Genomic DNA, 27,632 nt, shown 5'->3' with positions numbered 1-27,632 from the left:
TTAACAATTATTTTATTATAAATTTCTTCATTAAATATTTCCAAAAATAACAGGATTAATCAAATCTTTTTATCTCGCAAAAGAAACAGAGAAATTTTCTTAGATACAGTTTACGACTATTATCGTGATTTCTCGAATGTTTCAGTTCCATACGATAGATCTCTTTCCTTCCCAAAGAAAAACGGAAAAAGGAAAGGAAACAATTACGTCGAAAATTTATTTCTTCCCAACGTTCCATTTGTATCTATCAACTACACCACCATTACACCACTATTTCTCCGTTCTTATTATTTTTCTCCCTTTGTCGCGGATTATTCAGCCCGTCTCGTTGTTTTTAATCGGGAATGAAGTTATTAAACTCGCTCAAACGCGAGAGAGAAGCGGCCGTCCTATTTCACCGTCTTCCGCGACTGATTAACCCTTGTTGGACAGATAAACGTGGATTTATCGCGCCAGTTTCACAGGAGAGTTGGATTTGCGGTGGTTCCCACCCCTGTATTATCGGAACGGAGCTGACCGATCTTTAGCCCACCTCCCCGTCGTTCCTAAAATTTATCGCGTCGCCCACGCGCGACATTTAGATTTGTGGCTTTCAACGGTTAGTCGAGGGCTCCAGGGTGTTCTTCTCCCTCCCACGGTCGTCATGGTCGAGGTGATCTTGTTTCGAGGGTGGAAGGACCGTGAGAGAGGAGTAGGAACATGGTTCCTTGGGGGTTGGAATTCGGGGGTGAAAATGGAGTGGGATATCATGGACGATAATCGAGATTGCATAATGTGTGTGGAGTTGAGATGTGGATTGTGGAAGATGTAATTGCAGGTTTTGAAAAAATTTGAGATGGAAATGTATTTCGTCGTTGGATGATATATCTTATTCTAGTTTGCATGATTTATTTATATTATGTCCAGTATATTCTGAGTGTATGTCGTATATCGATCGGAGCTTGATATTTTTTTTTTTTTTTTGTATTTAAGATCTAATCTTGAGGAAATAATATGAATTGAGTGGGATTATATAGTTGAGATTATACAATATACGTGCAATGTATATATTTCACGATAAGTGGGATGCGGAAGTTGTGTGATTATATACCGGGTGTTGTATAATTGATGATATAAGAAGGAAAGTAGAAGATGCTTTTATGCGAAAAATAGTAAATATTTTTTTTATTTTGTTTTGAGTAAATAAAATGTGAAATTTTTTCAAATATAAGTGAAATTCTTGATTGAATTATCGATGGTTATTCTTAAAATAAGCAAATTTTTATTTATTATTACATGTATTTTTTCAAGTCAATCTTTTCTGATATTTTTCATATCATTGACAATAAATTAAATATCCATTTAGGATATCCATTACCGTATGAAAGAAAATATTAATGCAAAAAATTATATTTTTTCTTACTTTTCAATAAATTTTATAAAAAATATATTAATTTTATATATAACTTTATACATTTTTATATAGATTAAAAAACTGCAACAATTGATATATTAAAAAATATATGATTATATCTTCTTTGAAATAATGTTCATCTTAATGTATTTTTGGAATAATTTGTAATAAAATAGAAAGTATAATTTGAAAAATAAAATTGTAATAAAATTTTTCAATTAAATTACTTTATATAATACAATAATTTAATGATAATATATTAAAAGTTTATTTTAAAAGTTTAACAATTAAAAATTTTAATAGAGTTTAGTATAATTGTAAACATTGTTTTAAAGCTTTTAATATTTATATATTGATTTTTATATGTTGCAATTATAGATTCAATAATTTAATAATATAATAATTATTTTTTTATATATTTTATTAATAAATAATTTCCTAATTTTCTAGTATGCATATCTATTAAATTTATTCTATATATATGTATTATACGTCATATTTTCTGCATATTCATTGTATCACTTATAATATATAATACTTCCGCAATAACATTAATTTTCGCAATTTAGCGATAATTAATATTGATTTTTCAATAAATAAAAGAATTATATTAAAATTGCGTTAATTGCATTTTAAATCTAAAAAATTTTAAAATCAAAAAAATATTTATTTTTTCGAAAAAAAATCAATATTATTCAATTATATTCTAATAAACTTATTTATTGAGAATATATAAGTACTATTAATAAATAAGTTTTTGTAATAAATTTAAAAAATGAGTATTGTTGCTGGCAATGATTATTATATAATCGTATTTATTTTAAAAAATTGGTATTTTTCAAAATATATATAATTGAAAATAAAAATTTTTCTATATTACGTAGTAAAGAAATCAAAATCATCTATAAGTATATTGGGTAAATTGAAATTTGATGAATATGTAAAAAGAAAATTAAAGAGAAGTATTACTATGTATTGAAATCACATAATATTATGAAATTTACAAGTTTATTTATATATATAATAAAGTTATACATTGTAAAATTAAGATTTTATGAATTGAGAATTTGAAATACTTGATTTTGAAATAATATGGGAAGCATAGGGAGTATAATGTATTACAGCAAGTTTAATTATATAATAACTATGATAAAATTGAAAATTATAAATTAACAATTTGGAGTAGAGAGAAGTTGAATACTAACATAAATGATTTTAATTAATTATAATAGTGTGGCAGTAATATAATAAGTTCAATATAGTAGATAGTAGATAATAAGTTATTAGAAGGAAATTGAAATTCCATCAACTAAGAATCTGGAATAATGAGAAGTTGAAAGAACATAATATATTGTTTTCAATTAATTGAAATGACAGAATATACCATTTGAATTAGAATTTCAGAATTTATTGTGGGGAAATCAAAGTTTGATAAATTATGCAAATATTAGAATATACATAAACATAAAATTATATTATTAACTATTACTATTAGCACATAGAGTTATTAGTCATTAAAAAATAGAAATTGTCATATAAATAATGGAATTTTAATACATTGGAATTATAATTGCTAAATTCTAATTAACAACTTACAATAAATTATCTTTTTTCAGTTGATTTTGAGACATACTTTCTAATTCTAATTAATAAATAAAAATTATAAAAGGATTGCAAAGTAAAAAAATTATTTAAAGTTATTAATTTATTTTTATATAATAAACTTTCTTGTACATGTTTAAATCATTTTGAACAAATAACTTCATTATTATTTTTTCTTCACTTTTCTTCTGCATAATTTTATTAATTTCTTAAAATCAGATTATTTTTTGATAACATTTTTAATTGTTAACGATATTTTTATCTTCTTTGTAATATATATGTTAATTATATTCACATTCAAAAATAAACTTATACTTAATGCTAGTATATGTATCAAATTATACATATACACATATGTGATACACATACAAGAAGTACATAATCTTATTTAAGATATATTAAAAAATTCGAATAATTTCTGATACAAAAATTTCTGTTGTGTTAAAGTTCTTTTAAAAGAATTAAAGTTCAATTAAATTATTTACTATAGTACCAATATTAACACATTTTTACAAAAATATAAAATCAACACTTTTTCACTAACCTACAAATATACCATACAAGTATAAATATATAACACACTAATTTTCACAATAAAAGAAAGAAAGAAGAAAAAATGCTCCATATATATTTATCACAAATATATTAAATATTACCTCTCCGATAAAGAAATTATCAGCATCTTATATATACACACATACACACTTATATAGACACAAACGACCTATAATTCTCGCGTCTTCCTCTCCCATTCTAAGTTGGAAACTGTGCCGATTCCTGCAAGCATTCATTCGCTCCGTCACGTGTCACAGCTCGGACAGCTCTCGAAGGATGGGGTGGCACGGTATTATGCAAACAGTCTGCATCTCTCGCACGCACACAGCCACGTGGCGTACTTCGTACATGCGCGTTCGATACATCGGTAGATGCCGTCGCGTTCGACCCATTTTCCAACAATGCTCGACCCGTTTATTATTAGATGCCGAGGCTCAGATACAGTGGCTGTCGACCAAGCCACCGGAATAAAGATGACACGAGGACGGCACACCGGCTCGTATCTCGCACGTTCGACGATGGAGTGCGATGGATCACACGGTGGATGCTTGCGAAGCGATCGTATATTCCACCTTTTGCTGATTTCAATGATTCAAGAATCGCTTACGTTGCACGTTCTGCGCATGAATAACGAACCAATCTCTACGGGGGATTGTTTATTCGCCGATCTGATTCGATTAGAACGTAGTATCTGGCGCGAAGACGTTACGATTTATGAGGTATTGTGGACGTGATACGTTTTGTGAAAATTTATTTATTTATTTTTTTTTTTTATATGTATAAGAGATGCATTTTCACCTTTATGTAAGTGAAAAATGTATATAGAATGATTTATTCCAGATTGGAAATTAAAATTTATTTTCGAAATTGTTTGTAATTCGATCGATTGTGATCCATTTTTTTTTGTAAATAATGAATGTAGAGAATATTATTTATTTGTTACAATAACGATTTAAATTTTGAAATTTTTGAATTATTGATATTGAAAAAATCATTATTTGTATTTATTGTATATTTTATTAATTAAGAATTGTGTTGATATATTTTTAAATTAATATTTGCAATTTAATATTTTGATTTTTAGATAGAATATTTAAAATGTTTGTCCTAAAATCATGATTCTTGAATTATATTATTCATGTATAGATTAAATTTGTTTTTTGTATAAAAATCTTAATGGATGAATTGTGTTGAAAATTAAGTTAGTTTAAAAAATATATTTTATAAATTTTATAAAACTTATTAATTAAAAGATAAGAAATATACAAAACGATACTCGTCAATTTACATTCCTTGTTTTTTGTAATCAAATTTTATTCAAATTAAAATATTTTCTGAATTAATGATTTTTTAATATAAATAATTAATATTTCATTGAAGGAATTAATAAAGTGCAATCGATTATATTAAAAATGATTATATTTAGTAAAATTTCATTTATAAATTATCTTTGTTTCGTAACTTTAATTTGTGTAAAACTTTTTTCGACATAATTTCAAAAATAATTTATAATCTTAGATAATTTACTTGAATATATATTAAGGTGAAGCGAAAAGTAAACAAAATTCTTTTTTATTTTCACGATTTTTAATAATCAACGAAAGTTTCTTTTCATACTGATATTTAAGTTATTAAAATTAATCAAATTTTTAAAATATCGTAAACTATATTTAAAAATTATTTTCATTGATTTTATATATTTTTTTTATTAATTTAATTTTTAATTTCAGAAAATAATGTTTGTTTCTATTCATCTTATTCAATTTTTAATAATTAATTAATTCATAATGTAAATATTTTTTTATATATTTATTTTAAAAAATTAACTTATTAATTTTTAAATTATTTTAAAAATTTATAATATAAAATTAATAAAAATATTGTATAGAATTATATAAAATAAAAAGAAAAATTAAAAAGATAAAGAACTTATTTAGAAATATATTTAAAAAATCAAAAAATCGATATAAAAGATCATTATATCTTTTGTACGCTAAATCTAAAAAATTCGAGGCAAATTTTTCTCATAATTAAAGAAAAAATAATTTAGATTTTTTATGATATACAATATAGAAAGCTAACACGATTTTATTTTTCGTTAATAAATTTTTATCGATTCCTTAAAAATAATAAATTTAAAAGAATATTTATATTACATATATTTCACAATAAAAGAGAAAAAAATTTTTAAATTATTGACCGTGAAACGATGGCAAAATTCAGGGATAAAGTAACGCATTATGCAACCAAAAAAGGGTGCATAACCGCGTCAGTGGATTCGTAGATGACATGTTTACAGAAGATGGACGGCGGGGAAGGATAAGCCGTCGGCAAACACGTAGGTTCGGTGAAAAAGTATGTCATAAGCGAAATTCCGTTTGAGTTTGTTAGAATTGTCCTTGTTCGATGGATACGAGAGAAATAAAAAAGGATAGAAGGAGAAGAAGGAAAACTTTCGTTTGAAAAATTTCTTAAAATGCACGCTCCGTTGCACGACTTACCCTCCGTCGGTACACCTGTTCTCTTGGTCGAATTTCCACTTTTCCTTTTGGTTTCTCTCCGTCTTCTCCTCTTTCCGGTTTCTAAAAACAAACGAGAAGATACCATTTAAAGAAAAAATATTACACGTGCAACAGTTTGAACGATGTTTCCGCGAAGAAATGTGTGAAGAGAAAAGTTGTAAAGAAATGTGTGAAAAAGTTGTAAAGAAATGTATGTTGTTTTAAAACTTGGATGGATGGTCGTTGGATGGTTGATTTGGCAGCAGTTTTTTAACTTTCTTTAAATTTTCGAATATATAAAAATATTCAAATTTATCTTATTACTTTTAATCTTTATCTTTTTTCCTCTTATTAAAATCAATATAAATCAATAATAACAATTATAATAATAAAGAAAAAAAAGTTAAGAGATAACAATTATTTTTTCAATTAAAAGTTTTTTTTGTTATAAATAACGATTGTAATTAATCGAAAAGAGAAATTATATTTCAATTATATTTCAATCATCAATAATGCATAGTTACCAATGAGGAAAATTATATTTCATACAAAATAATTATCGATAATGAAAATAAATATATTTTGATTGTAATTATTCAACAAATTTTATAATAAATTATATATAATTTCTATTCGTGTAATATGTTGATATATTTTATATTTAGATAAATCTTTTTTCCGTATTTTTATTTAATTGATTATTACTAATTTAAACAAAAATTAGTTTATAATAATAAAATATAAATGAAAATTTGATTGATTGAATACAAGCAAAATAATATTTTTATTATCAGTAACTATTATATACAATTAAAATATAATTCTTTTTATTAATAATGGTTATTGACAAATAATAAAATTTTCGTCACCAAAAATCATTATTTTCATATTAACATGTTTTAAAATCTTTTCTCCCTCTGAGGCCACGAATTTTCTATATCGCGTTTGGCTGCAGATGATCTATGATGACGTGAATCGTTCACTGCTGAAATTGGAGGCAATTGTTTCGTTGAGAGAACGATCTGGATTCTTTCTAAAATTGAGTTTCGATTATTTTCTCCATTTAATCTTTTTCTTCTTCATTTCTTTTAGATATTTTTTAATCATATAAAAATTTTTTCGAAAAATTTTATTTTATTTTTTTATCTACATATTTTACGATTGTTATTTTTAATTTATAACTAAATAAAAAATAAATCTTTGTTAATGATTTTTTTATGAAAATTTTTTAAATAATTATTACTTTTAGGCCCAAATTTAAATATAAATAAAAAGTGGCATGAATAGAAGATATTAAATGGAATATTATAATTATTTTAAAAATATTGAATCTTTCTATAATGTCCTTATCAGATATTTCTTCAAGAATAATAATATAAAATATCAGATATTTTTTTTTAATAATAATTGAATAAATTAAATTTGCGATACTTTTGTCACATTCATAAATAAGATATATAGGAAAATAGATATGATATTTCATAAACAAATTTCATAAGTTTTAAAGTTAATATTTTTATCATGAAAATATCTAAAAAAAAATGGTTAGGATATTATCTATTTGCGGATGGTCATGTGATAATTATGTATCGAGAATTTTTTGGCCTTGTTTTTTAATTATCTGGCTTTTTTATCTGGCCTTATTTTTTAATTATAGTGAGTTTCTTTTACAAAAATATTCAAAATGATTTTCTGACTAATACATTAGAGATTTTACGATGCTATCATGTATGTAGCAAAAACAAATATCATTATCATTTGCCTAATTTCATTTTTTTCTTGTTGCATTAATAAAATTATTAGTATAGTAAGATTGAGATATTTATGTTATTTAAAATCAACGATATTGTCATGCTTAAAGAAGTTATATAATTATAAAATTAATATCAATATTATCTATTTTATTCAATACCAATCGATCAATATATGATTTACAAATCAACCAATTAAATAAAACAAAATGCAAACGTAAAAAGAGATTTAACGGTTATTTAATTTTTTTACAATTTTATTCCAAACAAAAGTGTCTCCTTCTATCTATACAATAGCTTGCAATAACATAATATGTATTAATATGTTATATGTGTTATCCAATCATTAACTTAACAATCTTCTTATAAAAACGTAACGAAAAATGAAGAAAGAAACGAAGAAGAAAAGGATTAAATGGAGAAAATAATCGAAACTCAATTTCAGCCAAAAGAATCCAGATCGTTCTCTCAACGAAACAATTGCCTCCAATTTCAGCATTGAACAATTCACGTCATCATAGATCACCTGCAGCCAAACGCGATATAGAAAGTTCGTGGCCTCAGAGGGGGAAAAGAATAGAAAGAGACGAACAGAGAGAGAGAGAGAGAGAGAGAGAGAGAGAGAGAGAGAGAGAGAGAGAGAGAGAGAGAGAGAGAGAGAGAGAAAGTGGAAAAGAAAGACAGGATAGAATCCTCGTAGGACCTTCGATGTCGATCGTCGCCACGTCGAACCACGAGAGAGTTCAACGAGCTGGCTAATCGAAACCGTTTCTCGACTGCTAACCACTTATCTCGAGAGAGAGAGCCAGCCGTAAGGAGGTCCATCATCTGCCCCCATTTTCTCCTTTTGCACCTTTCCACGGCTTATTATTCTTCTGCCAAGACGCAGCCGCCGAGTGTACTTGCAAACGACATATTGCATTCAAAGCAATATCTTAAACTCTTGATTTCTTCGTTTCTTTTAGATTTAGCATTTGATTTGAAGTATGAAACGCAGAATGAATTTGTCTTGTGAAAGTTATTTTGCCAATTCGTTCGTGCTTTTAAGAGAGTAAGCTCAGAATCGATTTCGATGATTTGTCTCGTGACAATCTCTTTGACAATTCGTTATTTATTTATAGATGTTTGAAAAGCTTATTTATAGCTTTGAAAAGCTATTTTTGAATTTGAATCGATGAATTGGTGAATTTGGTTTGGAAATTTGATGAATAAATTTCTATTCGAATAACTTTGATGAAACTTTATTTGTCACAATAAAGATGTAATATAAGTATGGAATAAATTAATTTTAGAAAGATAAAAGAGAATTTTCATACTAGAATAAAAAGCAGTTAATACTTTGCTTTATATACGATTTTTAAGATGAAATGAAAAAGATGAATACTGTTTGCTTGTTTTTATTGTATAAAAAATATAAGATAAAAAGCATTGAGCAAATTATAATATATTATATTCAGATTAATAAAATTTCTCATATCTGTTATTTATAAAGAATTTTTATAGCATGTTTCCAATGATTTTTTAATCATTGTTATAATTATGCTAAATTATATATCTATGAATATATTAATTATAAATATATTAAGTGATATATATATAATTGGCATGATAATGGCAATAGTGAATTCTACTCATATATATATATATACATTGGAATTTTTCAAATTCAAGTCCTATCTTTGTCCTATTATCCTACATTTATATTATAAATTCATAATACGAAATATTCTAGAAAAATTCATTGGTATACTTTCTATTAAGTATCTTTTTCCAAGTTATATTATTAAACATTCAAAATAATTATTAATATATCAAAAAAATTTTATATTTGCAATAATTTTGCAATATAGAAATAAAAACAAGTATTCTACTAATTATTAGAATATTATTAGAAAACATTTTATCAGATTATCTCTATTTATTTACAAAAGGAAATAGATATTTTGTTATATGTTTCATTTTATGTTTCTCAGATACAATGTGATCTTTTGATACGATTCACATATACAGATACAAATATATATGAAGTATCATGTAACAAACTGTGTAAATCATTTTAAAATCTCGTTCATTATAATATCCACTCATTATGATTGATATATTATGATATTATATGAATATACAATTATCGAATATCTTATACAAAAGATAAAATAATAAATGTAATAATAAATAAAAAAAAGAATAAGAATATATACATAAAAAAAATATGCTAAAAATAATACAAATTTAATTTAATGTATTTAAATTGTGTTTAATTATTCGCATTCGTTGTAGCGAATATTCGTTTATCATAGCATTTTAATTTAACGAGAGAGAAAAAGCATTCTTTCATAATATTAATATAATAATTACAATGACATAACAACTTGAAAGCTAATTTTATTAATAATTCTTTGTTTCTTTATCATTTATTCCTTCTTTTTTTCAACGTAAACAATCTGGTAAACAGATTAATAACGACGAATAAAGAAACATTTAAATGCTAGTTAAACTAATAAGATGAAAAGAGAATTTTCCTTTTCAAGATTTAAAAACAAAGAGTTAATACGAATTAAGAAAGAAATAGAAAGTTTCCTCTTCGTTTCTTCCTCTAAACCACTATACAAAAGATATTCCACTTCCTTTTGTAATACCCATTTCGCGAATTATTTATTAAAGGATGGATCGGATATTATCCGATTCGGTTGAAAAAAATGGGTCACTTCTCTCTTCTTTTAGAAACTGAAACTTGAAATTCAGCGGGCCGTGACTGCGAATAGATGCACGCTTCGACGAAAATTGTATCGAGGGAGACAAGACCTTTTTTTTTTTTCACGGGGACGAAGATGAATTTAATAGAGGTTCCTCAAACTCTTCCACTTCGTTCCTTCAATTTCCAACATTTTCAAGAATGCACAAGAGTGTTCTAACATAATTGCAACGACCTGTAACGAGGTCGAGCGACACTTGTGCCTGTTTTCCTCCTTAATGAATACGTTTCTCGATAAATCGACCGTTTCTTTCGAGGTGCATAATGTAACCTCATCCTCTATCTGTCTGCTCTGCCGTCGCGCCTCCTTTTTCTCGATTTTACCATTTTTCTTCCTTCCTTCCTTTCTTTTTCTTCGCGTCCTTCATGTTCAATAATTGCTTACCGTGTATCCTCGATTATTACTTCTTTTTTCCTCTTTTTCCTTATTACGGAATGATGAAGGGCTCGTTGAAAAAACGGAACGAAACAAATTTTTTTCTGCGTATATTATAATTATGCGATTTAACGTATTCCGTACAGAGTGTTTCATTTTTTGATATTATTGGTTTTAGTCAATATTATTACTACTCGTAGCGAAAAATGTTTCGAATAAAAGTTGAAGAATGATATCAAAGGTTTTATTATGTATATTTTGATGTTATATTGATATTCTTTCGTGAATGGATATTGTAAAAATTGTATGAAAATTAACTTTGTTTCTTTTATAAATGGAATTATATATTTTTTTAATAACTTGAAATTCTCTATAAAAAAAAGTATTAATTCATACATTCATATACTAAAAATTATTAATTTACTTTAATTTGAATTTTCTCTATAGAAAAGTATTAACTCGAGTATTATTCTTCATGCAACGAATTTTACAAAATTCGAATTGAAATATTTCTAATTTTAGACATAAATATAAGTTAATACTTTTTTTCATGAAAAATATCGAGTGATGAATATTGAAAAATAATTCCATAAAAAAAATAAAGTTGATTTTTACGCGTTTTACCAACGAAAGAAGAATTAATAACACGCACAATGCGCTTCCTTCAACTTTTATACGAAACATTTTTCGCTATGAATAATAATACTAAGAAAATCAAGATATCAAAATCTGAGACACCTTGTATACATCGAGAAGTTTTATATATGTATAGACAAAAAAAGAAAAGAAAAAAATGTTCTGCTCGTTCTAACATCAGCAAATAAACAACCGCTACTATTTGAAATACGCGCGTTAATGATCTCGCGACAGCATACACAAGCAGGTATATGGTCATATAGATGTCTGCACTTGCTTTCTTTCAACTCTCAGACTATTTCATATTAAACTGCGATTTTTTAACTTTTCTATTTAGCTTTTTTCGTAAATTACTTCCTTTCCTGTGACATTCCATGTTACTACACGTCAATTCGTTTTAATTTTCTACTAACGTTTTTTGGGTTTTTATTCCTCTTTTTTTTTATTTCAGAATGTTCTTAATTATAAAAATGTTTTAATAAGCATGTTTTCGTAATATTCGGATTTCATATGTCGAGCGAGAGTCTTCTAAAATTGGAAACTGAAATATTTTTGAAACTGTTGATTATCGAAGAGGCAAAAATATCAGGCAAAAGTTCAATCTCTCGAGATTTACGATTCGTTATTGAATATGCATTATATTATATTATTATTAATCCTTCGTTTTTATTATGTTATGTTATTTTTATTAAACTCGCATCCTATTATATATATTGTATCATAATATATTACTTTAACATATACAGTTGAATAAAAAAATAATATATTAAGAATTTATATATGATATAATCGTTTAAAGTATAATAATTTCAGGAGATCATTTTTTTTCGATATATTTGAAATTTTTGTAAATGATTGTAAAAAAACATTCAAGAATCAATTTTTTAAAATAAAATCATGTATTTGTTAATACACTAATTGATACATTATTATAAAAATTATTAAGGATTTATTATAATTTTAAAAATTATTTCAGAAAATATTTTAATTTGAATTTTATAAAATTTATTGTATTAAAGGGATTAAAAAATTTTTTTTAGGAAATAATAATATGTACTGATTAATGTATTAAATAAATGATTTTATTTAAAAAAATAATATTGATCTTTGAATGTCCTCGACATGTTTATTTATAAAAATTCAAAAAAACAATAACTACTGTATATATCGTTTACTTGTTACAATAATAACACAAAATTAGGAGTTTTTTTAATAATTATTATAGTAATTGTTAAAAAAATCATTGTTACATATATTTTTTATCTGTAGAATCATATGTGTGTATTTTTATGCATTTTTAATTTGTTAGAATATTTAAAATTGTTTTTTCTAAAATAGTAATTTTTGAAATTATAATTGTTACATCATTTGTTGCAACAAGTGAATAATATGTATATATCTAATAATATCCTCTTTCAAAACTATTAAAATTTTATGTAAAATATTCTTCGATATAATCAAAAATATTTCAGCCTCTGTTTGAATATAAATCATTCTGTATATAAAAATCAATGAAATATAAAAAAATTAAACAAATAGCGAAATAACGATTCAATGAGCATTTTGTCGTTATTACAATTCTAACAAACACTTGACAATTTTTATGCTACTTCAAAATACAATTTAGAAAGAATATTTAATTTTCTCTAGACAGAAAAATGAATCACTTTTAAATGCGATAAGATAGGTGCTTATATTAGACAAGAAAAATGGAGGAAGATGTATATGTTCATTCATAAAAGCAGTCATCAGCCACGACACGAACAGCGGATTTAACGCGTCTGCAAGTCGCGTGACAATAAGACCGTCTCGCCTACATTTTTTTTTTTCACCCACTTGATGGATTATTATGTGAAATGATATATTAGCTGCTACCACCTGATATTTTTGCTTATTTATCATGGTTTGATAAACAAAATAGCATAGAAAAGGATAACTATACAGATAAACTGTAAAACAATTTCCATTTTTAATGGAAAACGAATTTAAAATTTAAAATTGCAAATTTACAGCTTTAGATTTTCTTAATTTCTAAATGATCAGATGTTCAAAATAATATTAAAATAATCTTAAACCAAAATTTTGTGTTTTTTTTATACCGAATGGATTTATTGAAATATGCATATTCCATGTGGATATGCTAGATCCATGTGGAGAGATTGATTTTTAATTTTGACTTCAACTTCAACTAGATTCGAAGAGTGAGGAGATTAAAGGAAGAACATTAGGTGAAAAAAAGAGTTGAAGAACATATTTTTTGAATATGTCAGCAATCTTAATAATTTTTGATCAAAGTAAGATATTAGAATGAAATTTCAACAAAGAATGGAAAAGAGGATTAGAGGACATATTGTGAAATATGTCAACACGTTTTAACTTTTGATCAAAATAAGATATTTGGAACGAAACTTGAGACAAAAAATTAAGAAATTAAAAAATTCAAACTTTCTATAAACGTCTATCTTTGTATTTTTAAAACTTTCAAATTCAATATTTTCGTTTTTTTTTTTGCTTTTTTAAAAAAATTTTTTAGAAAAATTGCAATTTTCTAGATAAAATATCAGATAAGTAAAATAGTAAAAGTTATCAAATTTTATAAAAATTTTATATTTATTCAGATGTTAAAAGAAATTTTAAAAAGACTTTTTATTATAACATAAAATTTAACTCGATTAACTCAAACGAGGAATAAAATATTCAAATAAAATAAATATTATCTTTATGTAATTTTCTATTTATAATTTAATTTCAAAATAATCGAAATATAACAAACGATTCTGCATTTTAACAAAAATTTATTTTTGTTTTTCAAGAAAAAAAGGATTAAAAATAAGTATTGAAATAGTATTATCGAAATGAAATAATATTTAAGAAATTTATTTTATAATTATATTGATAAATACAAATCAATAGAAAATATTTAAAATATAATATAGTGATTAAATATATATTATTATTTCAAATATTATTTTCTTGTAATTATTATTTAACAGAGAAAATAAGTAAAAAAATAAAGAAATAAATTTCTCTTTATAATTTTCTCACTGGTAAATGAACATATGAATATCAGCTTTCTACTCATTCTATAATGTACGTAATCACGATTAATATATAATAGCAATTGTTTGTAAAACAAGATATTTCATTGCATATATAAAAAAGAAACATTTATTTTAATTAATAATCAACAATTTTAATAAACTTGAAATAGTGTAAAGAATTTAATTTTGATCAAAATATCTTTTCCTTTACACGTATGGTTAACTTTAGTTTTCGAGTTATTCGCAAAAAGCTTTTGATATTATACGTTGAATTCTATCTATATATACACGCCTGTATGTGTTAGACCGCCACTTAAGGCCGCCTGTTAACCATATGTACATATAACGGGTGAACTTATCGAATTTATCGAAAGTCCTTCTTATGGATTTAAATATCTTTTTTTAATATTTTCTTTAAGACGTAGATGCATACATATATACGACAAAAAAATTACGATCACGGTAATTTTAATCAAAAATTATTTTATATTTTATTTTCAACTGGTAAACATATGTATTGTATAACGAATCTATTTGATTATAGATTTGAAGATTTTTGTCTTTGTAACGTATATGAATACATATATGTATTGTTATAAGTATGTATGATTATCAATCGAAAATAAAATATAAAATAATTTTTGGACGATTACAATGATCGAAGTTTTTTTTGTCGTATCCATGTATACGTTTTAAAATCTTAAAAAACTACATTCAATCCAATCAAATCCATCAGCAATTTATGTATATACATATAATGTATATTATCTGATGATATATATTTTTTCACCAATATTTATACAAAAATCTGTGAAAACTGATCGTTACTACATATTATTGTACGTGCGAACGTATACATATAAACGGAATTCAGTATAATAATACTGAAAGTTTTTGGAAAATGATTTTAAGGAAACTAAGACGTTGATGATTTATGGATAAAGGAAAAAATTGCTCAAAATAACATTCTTTACAACATATTTCGAGTTCATTAAATCAATAAAAAAAGGAAAGCTAAGAAACAAATTCCATTATTAATTTAAATTCATATTAAAAGATATAAATATATAATTGAAATATTTATTACACATTCGTAATAATAAAATAATCGTTTCAAATGATATTGCAATTAATATAGAAACAAATTAATGATTTGCGAATTAATTATATTATTATTAAGAAAATCGAAGAAATAATTTTATACAAATATTTTTATTTCTTTTCAGATATTATTACCAAGATTGCCTGAACATATCGTTTTGTCGAAATAAATAAGTACAGGGATAACCATATATAATTTCGCGCTCTTCCTTATCTTAATCCAAGCTTTCGATCAATGCCATTCATTCGGTTTGTTGAATATGTAACGTGTTAATTCAAAAACGTGTTCGCGTGTCACGCTTTCGTGACACACAATCTGATAGGACATCTATTTACCTGACCGCTTATCCGGCTGGTTAAACGATCTTTTCAAGTGGTGAAAGCTGAACTGTGTCTAATTTTCTCCGTGATTATGGATTATTGTATTTGCATTTTAGTACCTGACTGTAATTATTGTTAATTTTCTCTTCCTATATACTGATAGACATAGAATATGATGAATGTAATCTTTAATCAAATCAATTTTTGCAGTCGATAAATTGATATATTTAATTATAATTGATATTAAATGAAAGTCGTGTATGTAATTTTCTCAGTATTAATGTTTAAAAATTATTCCTCTTAAAATATCGTTTGAAGTTTCGAAATAATCTTCCGCACTAAGTGTAATATTTTCGATATACTTGTGGAATAAATATAAAATAATAATAGTAAAAATAATAGGAAAAATAAAAGAATGTCTTTGATATATATATTTTTTTTCTATAAGAAAAAGAAACACAGAAAGAAAAGTTTTATAAATCAATATTTTGCGCGAGATTTTCATTCAGAATGTTTCATTCATCGAAAGAAAATAAAAAAAAAATCACGGATAAATCATTACTACCGGAACAATTAATCGATTTATTGTCGATTTATCGCCGAATCAAGATTGGCCATGTCTCCAATGAATGTATCGTTCATTTCTATAAAAATATAATAAAATATATTTTTTTTATTTTTATAAAATTCGCATGTATTTTTGAATTTTATTTAAAGATTATCATAAAGATGTATAGAACTTTAAATATTTTAACATGTCTATCTTATAAAATGAAAAAATATTTTATCTAATAAAGGCAATTTCTTCTATAATTTTCATAAAGATTAATTTTCATTAATTTCATAATTATTTTAATTACAATATCCTCTATTTTTTATAAAGAAAAATTTTAATTTTTAGTATAGCTATGTTAATAGAATATTAAAAAATTATTTTAATATCGCTTTTCACGGATTTACTTTTTAAATATTAAAAAAGTATCAATGATTTTATCAAAATTATCTTTTCTATCAAGGAATTCGAAAATTGTCTAAAAACTGAAAAAAAATAATAAATATTTCAAATGTATTGTCATATCTCACAAATATTACATGCTTCCTTTTTAATATTTTTAATCTTTTAAAATTGTGACTATATTCTACTGGCTCAAAATTGACAAAAATTTTATACAAAATATTCTTGTACATATATATATAACAAAACAAAAGTTAGTATATAAAAATGTACATATATATATAACAAAACAAAAGTTAGTATATAAAAATGTTAAAAACTTATTTATCAAGTTATAAGTAATTTAAATTCGCGTTAAATAAAAACGGTGGTCTTTTCCGTTTCACTATATATATAACATAAATTTCAATTATTCATAATTTAACGAATAACCCTTGATCAATATTTTTGTGTACTAATTTTTGTGTTTCTAAAATCTACTTTAGAGTATCATTTTTCCAATGAAATATACAAAACATACACATATTTATATCCCAGCTTCTGAAGCAAATTTTATTATTAATTTACCTTGATCCTTTAAAATTCTTCGCAAATAGTTTTTTTAAAAATGCATATCTTCCAGATTTGATGCGTATGATCGATAATGTACTAAGAGAGTTCAAAGACTCTCTTTCTCTCTCTTCCCTTTCTTTTCTAGAATTCGACTCTTCCTTCCTTCCTTCAGCAACGTAGCTTACATCTTCCACCATGGGACCAAACATCGCCCAACTCTCGTCCGATATAAAGGGAGCGCATGGATTTCTCGAAATACATAAAAGTTGCACGGCCGCTTCTAGCAACACGTGTGAACACACGATCGTTCCATTGCCCGGAACGATATATCCTATTAATTATTCCATAGTGCAGGCGGCCAAGTTTGCCCAAGTATGCGGCAAGTTGGCTGACTTCTTGGCTCAAGCAACCGCTTCCGGCGATTTCCGCTAACTCGGATAATTCAGCCCAGAGTTTCTTCACGGGCAGCCGTGTGTGTTTTAGCTCCGTGCAACTTTGTTTCGTCCATCTATGAATTCTCTCTCTGCGACTCTCACGTCCGTCGGGTAAATCGTCTTAGTCTTCTACACCTTTGGGATCAGTATCGTAGTTTCCTAGCGAGAAATTCTTCTGATGAGTATAATGAAATTTCTTGGAACAATTTAACGTAACGAAAATTTAAATAATCGTTCATAATTATAAGTAAGATAAATAATACAATCGAATATGAAATTGAATTTTTACTCTCGGAAAAATTTTATTCATTCTCTTCTATCGCAATAAACTTTTTTGTGGTTGTGAATCGAATTATTCGCCATGTGTTTATTATTGTTATATTTCATCTTCGTAATTGGAATTCTGCGGATTTCAATCCTTGCCGATCGATAATCTGTACAAGTTGAACTAAAATTACATGTATTTATTACAATCTATTAATAATTTTTCAGTATTGTTTTCTCTGTTTCAACTGTTAAAATTGTTTGGAAACGAAATCTCAATTATTTCAAAATCTTTACGAGTAAAATTTTAGCTTTGTTCTCGAGACTTGGTTCATCGAGGTATTGTTTTATGTAAAACATATAAAGGCAATAATTTCTTCTGTAATTTTCATAAAGATTAATTTTCATTTTTTATATATTTCACAGGAAGAATCCACGTTTCATGATTAAATAATCAGAATAGCTTGAATTATATATGCGCTCTCCTCATATCTCTCGTATATTATACTTCGTTTAAACAGGATATAAAGTTTCCAAGTTAGATTCGTAAACATTTAAAGCTCGACGAGGGTGGTATCCTCAAAGTATCATAAATAACATTTCCCACATTCTGAACATTCAGCAAGTTAACACCGCGAGCCAACCTCCAAACTAACTAACTTAATTAGCTTGCCGACCACTTAACTTCATCAAGTACAGTACTGTTGATCCGTGCATTTCTAGACATAACCCTGGACATTAATGCCTGCACATATTTTCTGCTTATTCTATTTAATTGCGATACTAGATACTCGCGCCGTGAGAAATCGATTACTTGTAAGTCGTAACTTGTTTCTCGTTAATAAAAGTCACCTTTTTAAATGTGAAGTGATTCCTTCTCGTGCAAACGAGAATAAATAAGTTTTTTCATGCAAAGCTTCGTTTTCAAGAAAATTAATTATGAACAGATTTCATCATTTTTATTTTGTATTTAGAAAACTTATCATGATTTAACAATGGTCTCTTACCATTTCTATCGTATCTAATTTAGTATTTGATTTATTAGTACACTGCGGATGTTTATATAAATTGAAATTTTTAAAATAATTAAAAAAATGGAATTTTTAGAAGAGATAAGTTTTATTCTTTAAACGGATGATGTGTACATAAGTATTTTAATTTGGATATTTTTATATTTGGATATTTTTATATTCTTTTGTAAATTATATATTCGATTATTTTTGTATATTTTTCATAAATGGTATAATTATTAATATGTATAAAATTATATATATATAAATGAAGTACATATTAGATAAAGTAAAGACTCACAATATATATTTAAAAAATTTTTTAGTAATTTTCAGTAAATATAATTAATTGTAAATATATTATTGGATATCATTTACAAGAAAAGTATTCTAAATTCAGAGAATAAAAAACTTTAAGAATATATATAAATATAGCATTATTTTTTTGTTGCCTAAATTTACTTCAAAATTTACTTAAATTTTTTCGATTTTTAAATATAATAGATAACTAAAAGAAAATTTTAAATAAAACTTATTTTTTTCACTTAGATTTATTAAATTGTAAAAGATTACTAATTGTTTAAGTATTTAAGAAAACATTTTTCGCTTATAGCATAATTCATTTATTGCTAATATTCTCCATATATATAAAATAAAGTCTAATTCAAAATTTGTTATTTTATATTTTTTTAATTTAATTTTTGCTGCGAAAAATCATTCCCTTTTCGATTTATATTACGATTTTCAGCACACTCTGTATATAATGAAATAACACTTGCCAACGATGAGAGAAAAAAAAAAGAAAAGAAAAATGATGAACAGCCTCAAAGTATGTACTTATCGCAAAACGGGTAATGTGCAGACTATGGAAAGAACGTGGGGATAGTGTTTTCATTTCCGGTGAACATTATGCATAAGCAGCAAGAAGTAGCTGCTATATCGGAATACGATTATTATACATGGAAATTGTATTGTTACATTGCTTCCCACTAGCTATCTATGCAATTCGCAGCAAATACTCTCTATGTATTATCTTTCTCGAGAGAATCGTTTCTACTTCGTTAAAAGTAGAATATAAAAATATTTAGAGTTTGTCAATTTTAAAAAATATTTTATAATTCGAACGAATCTGTGATTTTAATCTATTTTTAATTTTTTAACGATAATTGTTTTAAACAGTCGGTAACGAAAGTCTTCATATATTATCTTTCAAGAAAATTCATTTAATTTGAAAATGGAAGATTTTCTGATTTTAATAAAAATTTCTAAAAATATTCATCATATTTTGATATTTTGAATATATAGGATGTAATTCTATAATTTATGGTGTAAATGGGAAAATTCTATTAGAAAAATTCTATTAGAAAAATAAATCAAGAATAACAACAATGTGTTAACTGGTTTTAGTTCTACTATAAGAAGTATCTATCGTTTGATGGAATAAAATTGTGTATTGTATTGTATGATGTATTTCAAGATGTAAGATATTTTTTCACTTCAGAAAATATATTTGTGAGTTGCTTTTTGTTTCTATATTTAAAGTGCTTTTAAAATCTTTTACATTTTATCTTGGAATATTTTATGAATTCTAATGGTTTTTATAAATTTTTTATTTTTTAATATTTATAACTTTTATAAAAATAACATTAGTCAAAATTTGATTCCGTTGACTTCATTTTTATATTCTTATTAGAAAATTAAAATTAAAATTTTTAAATGATTATTATTTATTAAATTCTTGGTTCGTTTTCTATTTTTAATATTTATTTAAGTTTATTATTATTACTACAAGTAAATTTTTCACAGAGACAGATTATTTATTTATTATTTATAATTTTATTAATTGCAATTTTTTTTACATATTATATTGAATTTTATATTTATCTAAAGAAAATTTATCTAAAAAAATATCAGAGTTTGATGTTTAAACATAATTCATTAAACTACATAATTTTTTTTTATAATAAAAGAAATTGATGAGAAAATATTATTCAAATTGTATTCTTCGAGTTTTAAATTGATATGTATCAAATATTATTCAACAGTACATTTAATCATTAAATTCCAAATAGTTTTATGTAATCAGATATTTCATATGCAATAACTTATATGTAAAACAAATATAAAATTTTAGGAAAATTAAAATTAAAGGAAATTCTTCAAGATATTTCTTTAAAATTATAAATCATTTCGTCTCAACTCATTTGTATGTACTCAAAACAAAAACTTATACAAAACAATAAAAAAAAAAATATAAAACAGAAATTAGAAAAGGAAAAAAGTATTTAATCTCAAAATTTTTTGTCGTTTTTAGTAATATGAATTTTATCACTGTATTTAATCGGTATAATTTTGTCTTGTATTTTATTGAATATCAAGAATATCAAAAATATTTAGGTTAGACTCATTCATTTCAATTAATTATAGAATCAAAGAGATTATTAAGAGAGAGCATTGAATATAAAAATTCTTTTTTTATATAAATATTATTGTTAACGTATACATACAAATGTATTAATATTCATAATTTCGAGTTAATATTCACAATGATTAAGAAACAAATTTTTATCTTTACTTCGAGCCATTATATTCTCTTGATTTAACATTAGCAAATTTTTTTAATCCCAAAATTATAATTAAAATATAAAATAGATGATTTTAATCCAAATTCAATGTAAAATTCAATTTCAATTTCATTTCAATTGCAAATTTTTCAATTTTGTTATTCAAATATATGATTAATAATATTTAATAATAATTTTAAAAAGAAATTTTTAAAAATTATTTTTTAAGTACGTTTAATATAAAAAGATATATAAATAGAAAAAAGACATAAATCATAATAGATCCCAATATAAATATGTACTAAATGTACTAATAACTGAAATACATAAATATTTAGCAAATATGAAACGAAGATAATAAATTAATTAAATTTGTATTTATTTTTTTTTGTTATAACAAATTAACAATTAGTATAAATTTAAAAGCGTAATATGCTATTTAAAATAATTATAATTCTAATACATCTTTAAAAAATTATTATCTCAATTAATTACATTCAATATCCCTTATTTGAAATCCCTTTCAAATAAATATTTTTAATATATTTATAACTTTATATATCTATAACCATAATTATTAAACAATATTTATATGATATAACTTCTTATATTCAACAAAATAAAAAAATCACTTTACTTAAAAAAAAAGATAAAAATTACGCGCTACTATTTTACATTTTTATTACTCTCAATTATTTTCCTTCTACACACGATTCGTAGCATCGTTTCAACGGAGAAAGTGGAATCTATTCACCTATTCATGAATGAAAAATACGCTCGCGTGAATCGAGAGAGGTCATGATCGAGCCCATGGGGCGGTTGTCCATGTTTCTTTTGCCACCGTTTCCCTTTCCATCCATTTTCACGCGCATCTCCCCCCTCCCCCCTGCCCCTTCTCTTCCCCACCCCCTATTTCTCTCTCGTGCGAAATTTATCGCCACTGGTGAGAAGTTCCTGGTGGAATTCAATCGGCTGATATCGTTGTCACAGTTCGACGTACGCGAGAAAATAAAGACAAACCGAAAGAGGAGGCAGAGGAGCGTGAGGAAGAGGAAGCCAGCCAATTCAAGTTTACCCGCAAACGTTATCGTCGGCCGCGAAATGCAGCGGAAACGAAGAGTGTATCCTGGTCGGTTTCCGACCGTATTTCTTCGAATAAAGAGAGCAACGTATCACCCACGATTTATCTGACAACCGCGTCAGACCCCGATTTCCCTTCCGGCTACCGATTTTATCGAGTCCTTTGCCCTCTTTGTATCTGTTTTAGATAGGTCTTCGGGACTTTGATCGAGGTCCAGAGGAAATCGAGGTAAAATGGTAAAAATATAACGAGGTGTGAATAAAAATAAAGTTTCTGCAATTTTTGTTCATTCGCATTTATCGTTGTCGTTTCTATTCGATTCTACTGTATGCTTTGTGATATGATTATCGATGATTCTTTCGTTTTATTTCTTCTTTCGATGATTGGTTTGAAAATGATTTTCTTTATTTTTGAGAAGAGAAAATCACAGGAAATGGTTGAAATAGATGTTTGAAACATTATCTCACGAGGAAATTCATTGTAATTCTGAAGAAATAAAGTTTGTATATATATGAAACATAAATTATACATGGAGCAATTTATTTGTCAACGAAAGTTAATGAAATTTTAAAATAATGAAATCACCAACCACCAAAATTTCAACACTTTTTTATTTTTTGAATATAATTTTGCCTCGCAATTTCCTTCGTAATGGGACGATGAGCATTTTGCAATTTAAAATTTTGCTCGATCTCTCATCATTACAAAGTTATATTTAAAAAACGCAAAATGCTGTAAAATTTTGAACATCGATTTTAATATGTGATGTATTTGTTAAAAAAAAATTTATTCATATAAATAATTCTATATACTAACAAAGTTTAATTAAAAATAAAAAATTGTCGATTGACATTTCATCAAAAAATAAAGAAATATTCGAATGTTTTCGCGAGCTAATAAATATAATAGATGTGGTATCAAGTGTGTTATGTTTGATTAAAAATTTATGAATAAGCAGTAACGAGTGAACTATATTATCGGGCTTTTGCATGGCGAAATGAATATATTAATATGCAAATTATTTAATTGATTATGAAATCATCAATCTAATCTATATAATATATTAATAAATAATGTAACCTATATAATATAATGTATATATATAATAAATACAAGTGATATCAGGAATTGTATCAATATCACAAATATTGCATCAAAAGTTTCTTTTATAGAAATTAACAATGATCTTTTTGAACTTTTAAAAGATTTCGATATAATTTTTCGAATTTAAATAAATAATGATTTATACGTACATAGAATTATATATATTGTTATACAAGTATAATTATATATTGAAAATATTTATTTGAAATATATGAATTGAAATAATAACTTTTTAAAGATATAATAATTATTTCAAATAAAAATTTTATGCTTTTAAATTTACAACATTGATCATTTCAAATATTATTTTTTATGATTATTATATAATAAAAAATATAAGCAAAATGTGTAGAAAAAATGAATACAACTTAATTAACTTATAATTTTGTTAAATTTGTATTTTCATTATTTGCAACAGATTTCAGGCAGAAAATTAGATATCACTTTATTTAAAAATAACTTTTAAAAAATAATTATTCTATTATTGCTAATTTCAAATGCTAATTTCATTCTATATTATATACTTATTATCACAAGTTTATTAACACAAGTTAAGTCATTTGCGAATTTACATTTTTCATTTTTTAAAATAAATAAAATTGGAATTAAAAATAATATAAGAAAATAACAGTTTATATATTAAAAAGCAATATGTTTTTTTCTGAATATATTTGCATAAAGATCAAATAAAAAATTTCAAAAAAATCTAAAGAAATTTGTGAATGATTAGTTTCTCAATTTTTATTAATAAGTATATAAATATAATTATGGAACATCTCACAGTTATGGTAGAGAGAATTTTATTCATGTATGGAAATAAAGAACATGCAATAATACTTTGTTAGAATAAGAAATATTCATTTCAAATAATTATTTCAAATTCGTACTGAAAAATATATAATTGAAATATATTTTTCTAATAAAATTATATATTAAAATAAATTACATTACATTGTATACATATTTTATTACACTTATTTTATGCTATAATAACATGATATTATTAATTATTAAAAATTCTTTTTAATTACAAGAATCTCTACAAAAATCGATTGTAATATTGCAATATTCTAATATTTTTACAAAAAAAAGGAAATTAATACAAAAAAAAATAATTATTTCAAATTGATCAATATAATACGAAAAATAAAATTTTGTAATTATTTTTATTCTTTACTCGAAATACTATTTAAAATTTTTTTAAATCATTCAAAAATTTTCCCCAATTCATCATATGATAATTAACAGTTAATGATTTTCATTGGTTATTGTTGCAAAACTTCTTTAGCACATTGACTGTTGCGTCAATATTCAAGTGATACTTATTAATATTCAAGTGACTACTTACAAAAGATCTTCATAGGTATTTGGAAAGATATTCCACAGAATATAGTAAAATTATTAAATTGTTATAAAAGTAATACAAAAATGGTTTATCAAAAAAATTATATTGTGTGTAAATATACTTTAAAGCATTTTATACACAGCTTGGTTAGAACAATTTGGACAAAAAGTTATTGTCTACTATATATTTACTATATGATGTAGATATAACTTTTCCATTTTTCTTTTCGACAATAGAACGAAAATGAGGACAGAAATTTTAACAGTTATACCACTCGTTACTTGGCAAAGATTCGAACTTCGTGTAGAGTGGCGAGATGACAAGTAAGGATCCCAGGAATGTAACGATGGAAACAAAAGATTATTCTTGCGACCAGTCACTAAAATATCGGTGGAAGAAGCTAGTTGTGGAGTACGTTTGGTACAGTGACGCGCGTGGTCTGAAAATTTCGTTGGAAATATTCCAGTCAACGTGTTAGATTAGAAAAATCGATTGAAAATACGAACTTTCGTCTGTATTTCCGAAACGAAATAAGCTTTATGTGAGCATTCTGTTTATAACTGCATCTTTATTTTATAAACATTGAACGAGATTCGAAATGGATGCAACGTCAATGCCAATGCTCTGTCACACTGCAATTTTTTCTATTATTCTTTGATTCCTTCAGATTTTCATTTCTTTCCAAAATCGAAAAGAATATTTATTCTTAATCTTCCAATTAACAAAATCAAGGTAACAATGATTTCATTAATTCCTTTATTAAAAATACATCTGCAGAATTTTTCGATGGAATGAAAAAAAACTTGTCAAACGACACTTGGTAATTAAAAGTAGATCAAAAATATTATATAGTTAAATTAATAATACTTCCATTCCCTTTTTTTGTTTCATTCGTTCTAACTGCTTTCGTTCTCGAGATACGAAACGAAAATTCCTTACTTTTAATCTTCATTACTTTCAGATTCTCCTATTAATATTCTCAAGGCTTCTCCAAATTCATCCTTATTCCTTTTTCAACATCGAATCTATCCAAGCTAAAAAAAAAAGAAAAAAAAAAAAACAATCATAGCACGTTCAATGCCCCGAAGAAACTATCACCGAAGAAACTATCTATTCGGCGACTAGGATCCTGGAAAAATAGCTTTTCAACGGTGGTAGCCCGACGGCTTCTCGCAAATTATCCTCGAACCACGTCGCAATCTTTCGCCGTAAGAAAAGAAGGCGCCTTTTTTTGCTCGTAGCGCGATCCAGTCTAGACGAACTTTTGTAATATCGAGACAGTCGCGTCTCTGGCGCATCTAGGCCGCGGAGGAGCAGAGTCGAGGATCGCTCCTTTCCTCCGGAAACGAGCGCCCTTTCGTCTCCCCATCCGGCCGATGAAAAGTAAAACGGCCGTTCGACACAGCGTTCCCCGGCGAATCGACCTTGAGAAATTTTCCACGCTCGATGAGATCGTCTAGTGGAACGAATTTTGAAATTCTGTACCGTGAAAGGGATGAAAGAATTGTCGAACGAAAGATTGGGGGAAGGGGGAAGAAAGAATATACGAGTAAGGAGAATAAGAGAATAAAGGTTGGGAGATTTTATTATTAGAGTCAAGAAATTATTTTATCGGAAGGAATTCACCTTTTTGTCGCGGGGATTTATGAGAAGAGAGATGCATTTCGAGAGATTTTTGTGGAAGCTTTAGAGAATATTTTTTAATTGAATGATCGTACGGATTCGTTCGAGTGAAATACAGTTCCTGGTTTAGGATTATTCACAATTTTCGACACTTTTAAATATTTTTAAATTTACGAAATTCTTGAATCTTTTTTTTTTGGTAATATCTATTTTGCTAAGAATTAAAATTTTAAGAAGTTTGATTTTATTCTTCTGTATTTAAACTCATAGTTGATTAAATAAATTATTCAAAAAATTAAGATTCATAATTTTCAACATTTTTCGTATTTTTAGTAAAATTTAAAGATCTAAACGAAATTTAATTGCAAATTTAATTAAACATTGATATGTTTTACGAATACGTATTAATAATTTATATATTATGATATATAATATCTTGTTATTTTTTACTATATTTTTATAACGAGGAAATTTTCCATCTATGAATACAAATTAATATTGTCAGGAATTTATTTAAAATATTTGTATACATCATTTAAAGAAAAAAATTTTTGGTTAAAATATTGCTTATTTAAAAAAAATTAAAATTATCCAAAAATGAAATATGATAAAATAGAAGACATAGGAGAAAAAAATAAAGACAATATGCAATTTAAGCAAAATAAGAAAAT

The 27,632-nt window shown here is 25.2% G+C and overlaps 1 protein-coding gene across 15 annotated transcripts in view; it reads right to left on the bottom strand.

Annotated features, from left to right (window-relative positions):
- LOC108004198 (ankyrin repeat domain-containing protein 50) overlaps positions 1-27,632 on the bottom strand; it is a 307,200-nt gene that overhangs the window by 83,992 nt on the left and 195,576 nt on the right. For all 15 annotated transcript variants that reach the window (XM_017066936.3, XM_017066937.3, XM_062083374.1 and 12 more), the window contains exon 4: positions 6,052-6,132. The gene's annotated coding sequence lies outside the window, so the exon portion shown is untranslated. The remainder of the gene's footprint in view (positions 1-6,051; positions 6,133-27,632) is intronic.

This window comes from Apis cerana, linkage group LG12, assembly GCF_029169275.1.
Source record: "Apis cerana isolate GH-2021 linkage group LG12, AcerK_1.0, whole genome shotgun sequence".
Lineage (NCBI taxonomy): Eukaryota > Metazoa > Arthropoda > Insecta > Hymenoptera > Apidae > Apis > Apis cerana.
Note: the sequence above shows the minus strand (reverse complement) of the source record. Positions and strands in the feature narration are given on the sequence as shown.